The sequence below is a fragment of the Triticum dicoccoides genome, chromosome 3B (genome assembly GCF_002162155.2).
Source record: "Triticum dicoccoides isolate Atlit2015 ecotype Zavitan chromosome 3B, WEW_v2.0, whole genome shotgun sequence".
Taxonomy (NCBI): Eukaryota; Viridiplantae; Streptophyta; class Magnoliopsida; order Poales; family Poaceae; genus Triticum; species Triticum dicoccoides.
The window spans coordinates 208890695-208900100 of NC_041385.1; the positions used below are offsets into that span (position 1 = coordinate 208890695).

Consider the following 9406-nt stretch of genomic DNA (forward strand, 5'->3'; position numbering starts at 1 on the left):
TCATATTTTTGGGGAAGGCGGGAGCTTTCTTTCATTTTTCCTTAAAAAAAGCAGGGCTATCGAGTCAGCTATTCTGTTAATCCTTTGTGCTGTTTGGCAACCTTGCATGCTCAGTCTTAATATTGTTTGTACTCTCAAAAGATATTATTCCATACTCGCATGTGGAAAGTGCATCTGCTTCCCACCCCCGTCTTGAGGACGGAGCTATATTGAGTCGAGCAGGGGCCATGACCCAGCCTTGAATCCTTGATGAAATACATGATTAACATTTTTTTAGGGTTGATTAGGAAAATAGTCTTGTGGCCCTCAAACATTCGTATTTGCAAAGGATCCTTGCCTAGGTCTGCCAGTGAGGCCACAAAACGCATTTTCAAAAATATTACAATCCCGTGGAGTAGTACAACAGAAAACAGAAACATTGCATATCCAAAATTACAAACTCAGTATTATAAGCCATGAATGTACAAAGGACGTCTTCCTCTCAAGAGGAATGTAAGCTCTGCTACAACTGAAATACACAATACCATAGTACCATTTCTACAACTACTGTTTTATTCTTCAATGGTTGTCGATGCACCAACTGCCAATACTACCGGCTGATATTATATTCTGCATCTACAACTCTTAGCTCATTTTTTGGTTCTTGGGCGGTGATAGAGTACTGCTACCGCATTCCACAAAGCAGAAACCCTTTGAGCCACTCTTGAGGCCTCCAAGAGCAGACAGACAAGTGAAGATCCACCTCACCTTCCTGATGTGTAGGATGCTCGGTTTCCCCTTCGATGAGCACTCCATCGACTATGGAGGAAGGCGTTGGGCCATGACAAGGTCTCATGGTGAAGTTCTACGGGGCCTGTTTGTATTGTTTTTCTCTCTCAAGGTCCTTAACATTGTTGCTTGCATATGTCTCGAATTTTCTCTGCCTCTCAGTGGATTCTTTCATAGGGATCATTTTCCTCGTCCGCGAGTCTCCACCCTATCAAAGAGTCTCAGTAACATGATGTTTTTTTTTATTTATGATAGAGTTTGTAAATTGGATCTTCTAGAAAGATCTCAGATGTGAGTCCCCCCAATTTTTTTTTGTGTGGGGAGATGTGAGTCCCTTTTTGACATATAGTATCATCCAAGATAAGAAAACACGGCAAACAAGCATGGCACTCAAGAACTCCCACGTCAAAACTTGTCACAACAAGCAAGTAGCGGAAATTGGTAATGGGCTCTGGCATCCATCGGATTGCTGATGCGGAGTTAAAACAAAGACTCAGATGAAAATTTGAAGACACGACATCTAAACTCTGGAACAGAACGGCACAACCTCACTTGCGTCCAACTTCGAAGTACTCATTGGACAGACAAAGTTAACAAAGGATAGAAACACAATAAGAATACTGCCTCAATTACTGCCGCGGTGCCAGCCCTAATCCTATGAAGTACTTGCAGTGCTGAATTCAGTTCTGACTTCAGAGGCAATAGGGTGGATCAAGCATAGGCTAAATTGTAAATACCAGCACTACTAAAGTCACAACTTCAGTGACAAGAAAAGCAAGCAAACACGGTTTAGCCATTGCCAGCCGGTGGCCAGTGAACTCGATGTATTGCTTCCCCTACCTGAAACCAAGGAAAGGATAATTACAAAGAAGATTTCATTGTGTAGTAGGAAGAGAAACTTAATTTTTTGTATGTACACTAGGAAACATGCCCGTGCGTTGCTACGGGATGGATGGGCAATGGTTGAAGAGAGGGTGGTGCACGAAGGACTTCCGCCGAGTGCGTTTTTCTCGACTTTGAAGCACATTCTTTAAGAGTTCAGTTACTAATTCAAAGGATTTTCGAAGTAAGAGCACACATGATGTTTTTGTATGACCGTATGACTTCAATGTGACATTGTGGATTAGACCGTCAGTATATAGTGACAACACACATCTCACCAGTAAATTAACCATCGTATTGATGATAAAAAAATCATACACACAACACTTATGTTGAGTTACTGATATCACACAGTAAAATTGTCGTATACTTCGCCTAGTGTCCAAGCATGTTGTGTGTGTGCTCACTGTGAAGTCCTTGTCGCATAGATGTATAACTTACTGTGTTGTCGCGATATATCCTGAATCTTGATTTTTAGCTTGGGCATCCGGCTTTGCAGCATATAGATCACATCAGTAGCCAGCGTACATCAGCGGAGGCCTATGCGCGGGTGGCTGGCCTTGCAGCGTCTCGCTTGTAGCAGCGACCAAGCTTTTTCCTCGAGATAGAAAAGGGTATCGCTCGCGTCGCTCCCTGGGGGGCGGCTCGGGCGACCTAGCCGCCGCCGCCCCCGCTCCCCTTTCCTCCCTCGCTCCGCCCGCCACCGCCGGAGGAGGCCGACGGGCAAAGCCCACTCGGCGGACGGCGGTGGCGGGGCACCCTCGTCGCACGCCGCAAGTCTTCGGCCCTGGACGAAGGCCTGCATCCGGCGGCGGCTGCGTCTGGCCAGGCGCGGGCAAGCCGGGGCGGCGGCCCCGGGCTCGGCGGCGGCGCTGTTTCCTCCTCTCCCTCGTCGGGAGAGTGGGGGGCGGCGCTGAGGCTGGCCATCATCGATCTGGTGCGGCGCATCTGGTGGCGTGCGGCGTGCCCGTGGGTTCGGCCGTGAGGACGGCGAGCCGTAGGCGTGCCAGATCTGGAGGTATTGCCCCTCTCCCTTCCATGCATCCCTTCCCAGTCCCCGGTTCGGTTTGGATCTTGCCGGATCCACCTCCGGTGTGTTCTGGTGGAGCAGATCGGTGTCCGGGGGAAACCTTGGCTGCCTTAGGCTGACCGGCAGCGGCGACGCCGATTTTTGGCGCCGCTTTCCTCCTTGGGGGCGTTGCTGAGGGCACCATCTCTCCTCTCCAACCCATGTCCGGGTGAAAGCCCAAGATCCGATGCGGATCGGGCGTCGGCGGCGCCCTGTGCACCGTAACCTTCCTGGAGGCGACACCAAGGACATTGGGATCAGATGGAAGGGTCTGCAGGTGAGGGGTGGGGGTGTGCTGCCTCCCTTCGGTGGAGCGGTGTTTCGTTCTACATATTCTTGGCGGCGGCTCTTGGCGGCATGGAGCAGCGGAGGCTTGGCGTCAGATGTGTAGTGACGGACACGCGCAGGAGGTCGACGCTGTCTGGCGTCGTGGTGGCGTCGGCGGCAGCGAGACCGGGCAAGGCCGTTACAACAGTACAGCTCTGAAGATGGATATGTGGTAGGTGGTTGTGGCGGCCTCATACCCGGCGGGCGGCCTGGTTGAGGAGCACGCCGGACTGGTGGGTGCCCATACCCGGCAGGCGTCCAGGTTGGGACCTCAGGTCTTAGATGTTAGGTTTGGCTGCGAGGCCTGTTTGGTATTAGGCCCAGACCATCAGCGCCCCTTCATCAGTTAGATAGGAGTAGCGACAGAGGTTGCGAAGATGGTGGCTTTGGTCTTACTGTTGTACGACTTTGTAAGGTTTTGCGCTAATAATTAATAAAGTGGCCGTATGCATCGACCAGATGCAGAGGCCGGGAGTATTCCTCCTTTTCGAAAAAAATCTGGATTGCAGCACCAGGTGACCAGCCTTGCAGTGTCAGTCGACCTTGTAGCATCACGCATGTGTTGTCTTCGATGCGAGATCCAGCCCCCACCGCTCTCCCTCAATCTGGCCGGTCCACAAAACAGCATGTGTTGCGATCGGCCGTCTTGCAACATGGCTCACGTTGCAAAGTGCCTGTGTGTGTGGTGGGGAGTTATTGAGCACCGCACGATCAAAGGCTAATTGGATGGTCGCGGAGGCGGCCGGCGCGCGCCTAGTTATCAACCAGTTACATCAATGTGTGAGGAAGAGGCTCCGTTGGAGAAAGTTTGTAACTTTGGAATCTGATGAAGCACAAAGTGTATCCTCACTTCCATTTGATCAGAACCAAGGAAAGCATAAGCAGTTGATACTACAGCATGCAACGGTAAATTACTGAGCAGAGTGCACAATTCCATGCAAGCAAGTGAGTAACCGAGCTAATTCGTTACACCTGAAGTGCCAACAGACACAAAGAGTAGATAAAAACATGAAGTTAACATTTGAAACATGACAATCCGGAGGCTGTTGATGCAACCATTGTCCGCCAAGGCTGGTCTTCACCTAGGAGCTGTCTTAATTCTAGCCACCTTGCAATAACTTGATGTGCTACTTCCAGGGCCTTATCTGAACCAAACTGTGGAAGGAGGACACAACTGTTACAAGGTGTGTAGATTCTAAAAAAAAACTATTACAAGCTGTAGTAGGAATGAAGGACAGCGGCTCAAGAAAAAATGGAAGACAGACTCATCTCCAAACAAGATGGAATGCAGAGGCAATGTGGATAACCGCACCTGCGAAAAGGCCACCATGGTAATTCTGTTCCTCAATCTCGGCCCCTCTCAATAGAAGCCACAGAAGCAGAGCCTTCGTTCACGCGACTGTCGGTCTGACCAGGAACACCTTCAATGTTGAAAGAAGAATAGCATGCTAATTTGGATTAAAGAATGTTAAGTTAAGTGAAACAAAAACTAACGTGGTGCAGAATTAACTTTGGTTGCTTCCGAAAAGAAAACAACCCTTACCAGTTACCACTACAGCTAGTCAGCTAGATATACCATGCAAACCCTCTTTTGTTGTTGTTGAAAGATACTACGTACTATATATACAGATACAATATCTACCTTACTCTTGTCATTCGAAATTACATAACAACATAACATAGAAGCAGGTAGATCCGCTATGGTATCTGATTACAGCCCCTAACGTAAAGAGGTAAATATAGCATATGTCCAGAGAAGCGGAATCCCATTTTGCCATGGATGCAGAGATAGCATTTCCAATTCTGAAATATGCATACAGTGAATGATAACTGAGAGCATCCTCAGGAACATGGAGCAAGTTCAGTCATATCAAATTCTTACACTGGTTGTTTTAGGTGAACTTTATTAAGGAAATTCATGGAAGTAGCAACTATGAAGTATACTAGTCTACAGAGGTCACATACAGTTGAAACTCCTAGCTGTAACATTAGCCTATTTTCTTATACACAGCCTAAATTGTAACACTTCAGAAATTGATTTAGAAGCATACTTATAAGACGATGAAGATAAACATTCGTACTACCGTAAACTGGAATACTTCAGTAGTTCTTGTCTATAGCAGTACCACTGCCACCAACAGACTACAGGAATAGGCAAAACCAATTCACATCCATATTACAGTATGTTGTACTGCATGGGTGAATTCTTTTCTATAATAGAACCTTATTAATCTCATAGTTTCAACAGGCTGGTAGAACTGCACACAAGTTGTTGTCTACAATGAATTCTACAAAATCTGCATCAACGGTGAATTGAACATCTAAAATAAATTAGATATAAAAAGATGGACCGACGATGCAAGGATAACCAATAACTAAATCATTTTCAATGCATTTACTGGTGACGATCGGTCCAAAATGATAATGAAACACATGCTTACGCAAATTCTGACGAAATGGCTAGCACTGAAGCTTTGTTAATTGACACCTTAGCATGGGCAGGAGCTGTGTAAGTATATCTACTGAAGAATGTAGCTGCTTACTCTACAGCGTCTATCTATTTTCTGCCGGGGAACTACAGCCTCATTTATACGAGGATGTACACGTTAACCATCGATTACAACGGAATTTTTCATTCCAATAAAATTCTCAGGTGACAGTAATATGTGTGATCACAGTTACAACCAGGGAATATGCATAGAGCAAACTATCTCACAGTCCAAACATGAATCAGGATCAGATCATTATAGGTTCCTAGCTACCAAAACCACATATTTGAGGCATAATCACGTGCAGCATACAGGATCACCACAGTAGAAGGCGTATCAGCGTGAAAAGGAGAGTCTTTCTCAGTGTTCTGAACCATATCAACAGCATCAAAGCAACAGCACAGATGAGACAATGTGGATTATTGTTGATTACCTGCACAAAGCGTTGCCGGCAGCTCCCATGAGTGAAGGCAGCGGGAGGAGACATGTTTCCTGCTCGGTCCGACCAGCTCGTAGACCTCACACTCCACCACCTTCCTCGTGCGCAGGTTGATGCCGAAGAGGTTCTTGCCCAGGAAGAAGTACACCACATCTGGGTTCTTGGGGTGGACGAGCGCGAGCACAGGTGTTTTCTTGGGCAGCCCGGTGGCCTTGTAGCTCTCATCCGCCCAGACATCCGCGAAGTTCACCCTGTGCTCCACCTTCCACTCCCCGGTACCCGGATCGGCCAGCGTCCACATGACCACCCGAGGTGCTTTGCGGTGGCTCCGGGACTGCGCCTGCTGGAGCCTCATCCAAGAGGCGAGCACGACGCCCCTGGGCCGAGAGCTGTGGTCGCCGCAGGTCAGCTCCACCAGGCGGAACATGCCAGCCGCTGACCTGCACGCAGCGGCGCGTGCTCAGCTCTCTCCCGGCGCAGTGGAGGCAGTGGATGTTCTGCCGCAGCCTGCCCTCCGGGAGCTCGACGAAGTCCAGGACCGGCTTCTTGGCGAACGGGTCGCAGGAGAGGATGCCGGAGGAGAGGTCCACCCAGCAGAGCTTCCCGGCGTTGGTGATCGCGGCGTCGGTGTTCCAGATCCCGTAGCGCACGGGGTAGAACACGTCCTTCTCCTTCCACCGCCCCGTCACGGACGAGAAGCAGAGCAGCGTGGCCTCGTCGCTGCCGATGAGCGGCTGGAGCTCGACGACCATGTAGTGGCCGCCGCCCGCCGGGGACGCGAGGAGGCCGGCGGAGCGGGCGTCGAGGAAGCCGAAGCCGTGGTCGGGGAGGCGGGTGGCGGCGGCGGAGGAGGCGTCGCAGACGTAGTAGCCGGGGGGCGTGCGGTCGGTGATGTTGAGCGTGACGAAACCGTCGGCGTCGGGGCTGGAGGGCGGCGACGGGGGCGTGGAGAGGAGGAGGAGGCCGGAGGGGTCGACGGCGAGGACCATGGGGTACTCGTCCGGGCCGGGCGAGACGCGCAGGGGCACGGTGAGCAGGGTGACGCGCGGGGGCGCGGCGAGGGCGAGCGCGAGGTCGGCGCCCGGCGGGAGGTCCTCGGCCGCGGCGTCCGTGCCGGACACCCGCGCCACGCTGCCCAGGATGATCCACGACGGCGACGACGCCGACGCCATCTCGACCGACCGGCTTGGCTTGGGTGGCTCTCGCTCGAGCGTGGCTGTGCCTGTGACAGAAGCGTGGGCGACGGGGGTTTTGGGCTATCAATTTAACCAGAGGGAACAGGGGCGTGTAGACTATGGTGGGAACTCTGCCTCTGCCGTCCGGAAAGATGGTGGCAAAGGAAGAAGAAAAAGGTGGTGGCCGATTGGTGGAGAGCGCTGGCGCAAGGCCAGGGCCTGACGACCAGCCTGACCTGAAAGCAGAGTAGCTACGGGTACGGTGCGAAGAACTGGCAGATGACTCCTTCCTGCATGCTGCTTTTGTCCACGAGCCAGTTTTTTTAATCTCGCAAGGAGTATCTTTGTACACCATATAGGTCTACCCAAGGTGCGCTCCAGAGTCGAGTAAACCGGGCATGGACAACCCGGGCCAGGCTTGGGCCTTGTTTTGCAGCCTGGAAGATTGTTCGGGCCGGGCTCGGGCTTCTCTTCTTTTGTATTTTGGGTCGGGCTTGCACGTGCGTATACTAAAAACAACGTTCAGGCTGCACTTTCGGGCTTTGGGCTTAATTTCGGTCTGTTTTTGGGCTTGAAAGTAGAGAGTATTTCGGGCTTTGAGCTGGGCTCATACTTGAGAAATGATGGTCAGGCTTTTACAAGCCCGGCCGACGTTTGCCCGGGTTTAGAGTCGAGCAACAAATTTGATTGTGGAATGCGCGGTTTGGCACGTCAATATATACATCGCAATGCCTTTTTCTTTCTTTCTAATTTAGGAGCTTTATTGATTACTCACATGAAATACGTTCGCGGGTAATACAACCATGAAGGAATTTTTAAACATAGTTCATCCAGAGACTCATCCAAAAAACTTCACTAGTCTGTTTGACACTTAGGTGATCGACCATATTGGCCTCTCGCCTAACAAAAGAAATACTACGAAGCTGATGATATTTCTGAATAGCTTCTTAACCTCTGAACAGGACAAGTTATATCAGCTTTTGCAAACACCCGAGATGTCTATTTGAATTGACAACCGCTAAGCATCATTTTCAATGGTAATTTGTCTCTAGCCCATGTCATTATTGCATCTCGGATTTGCTATCGCCTCCATCGTTGAGAGATCCTGCATATTCATACCAACATGCTTGAGCTCGTACAAGGTTTCCATGTGATCATGCACAATAAGTCCAGTTCCTCCATTTTTGGGTTCTACGATAGGGTGCGCCGAAGTGATTAACCGCATGAGTGTGCCGCACCTTCATTTTATATAGGCGTCAGTCACGGGCTCAACACTTGGGCCTTGCACGGACCTTAAAGCCCACAAGTCTACTCGGCCACAATCCGAATACAGCTCGGATCACATCATCCAACCACTGTCCTCGATCGGATCCGACCTCGTAGGTTCCTTTCCTTAAGCGCGCGACCCCTTAGGTTCAAGTCGGCTTGGTCGCAGTTCGGATCACCTCCGAACTGCACGGTTGGTAGCGGCCTCTAGCAAGGCATGCCGAACACCAAGCAGACTACGAAGCTGGTTAGGCAAACCTGTACAACATGTCACACTTCTGTTCTCTTTGCCACATGATATATGTTGTCGGGCTCAAGGCGAGATTGTCATCCTTGTGCTAGCCCGACTTCTTTCTCGTTCCAGTGATGTCGACCACTATCTGGATTATCTCATAATCCTTGTCGCATGGCCATGCTTCTCTTCGTTGGATCACACGAGGGGCCCAGAGTATATCTCTCCTGATCGGAGGGGCAAACCCCATCTTGCTCGACCACGTCTCGCAGCATGGGTCTGGACAAGCCCGAAACCTACCTTTGTAACTACCCAGTCACGGAGTAGCGTTTGGTCGGCCCAAAGCAGGTCTGCCACCATCCCGAGTACATGCGTCAGCTTAGATCTTAGGGCATAGAACGTATGTTGTACTCCCTCCGTTTTTATTTACTCCGCATATTAGCTTTGGTCAAAGTCAAACTTTGTAAACTTTGACAAAGTTATTAGACAAAAATATTAACATATACAATAACAAATCAATCACATTAGATTCATTGTTCAATACACTTTCACATTGTATAGATTTGCTATTGTTTCATACTTTTTTCTATAAAATTGGTCAAAGTTTATGAAGTTTGACTTCGATCAAACTTAATATGCAGTATATAAAAATAGAGGGAGTACTAGAGACTCACATATGACATATTGATGTGTCTCATAGTTGGGTCTGTCCGACTCGGACCTTATCTCGACTCGGATCTGACCACGTCGTATCCGACC

General features: G+C 49.8%; 1 pseudogene; it reads right to left on the bottom strand.

Annotated features, from left to right (window-relative positions):
- Positions 1 to 4008: 4008 nt before the first annotated feature.
- LOC119279475 lies at positions 4009 to 7146 on the bottom strand (annotated as a pseudogene).
- Positions 7147 to 9406: the final 2260 nt, after the last annotated feature.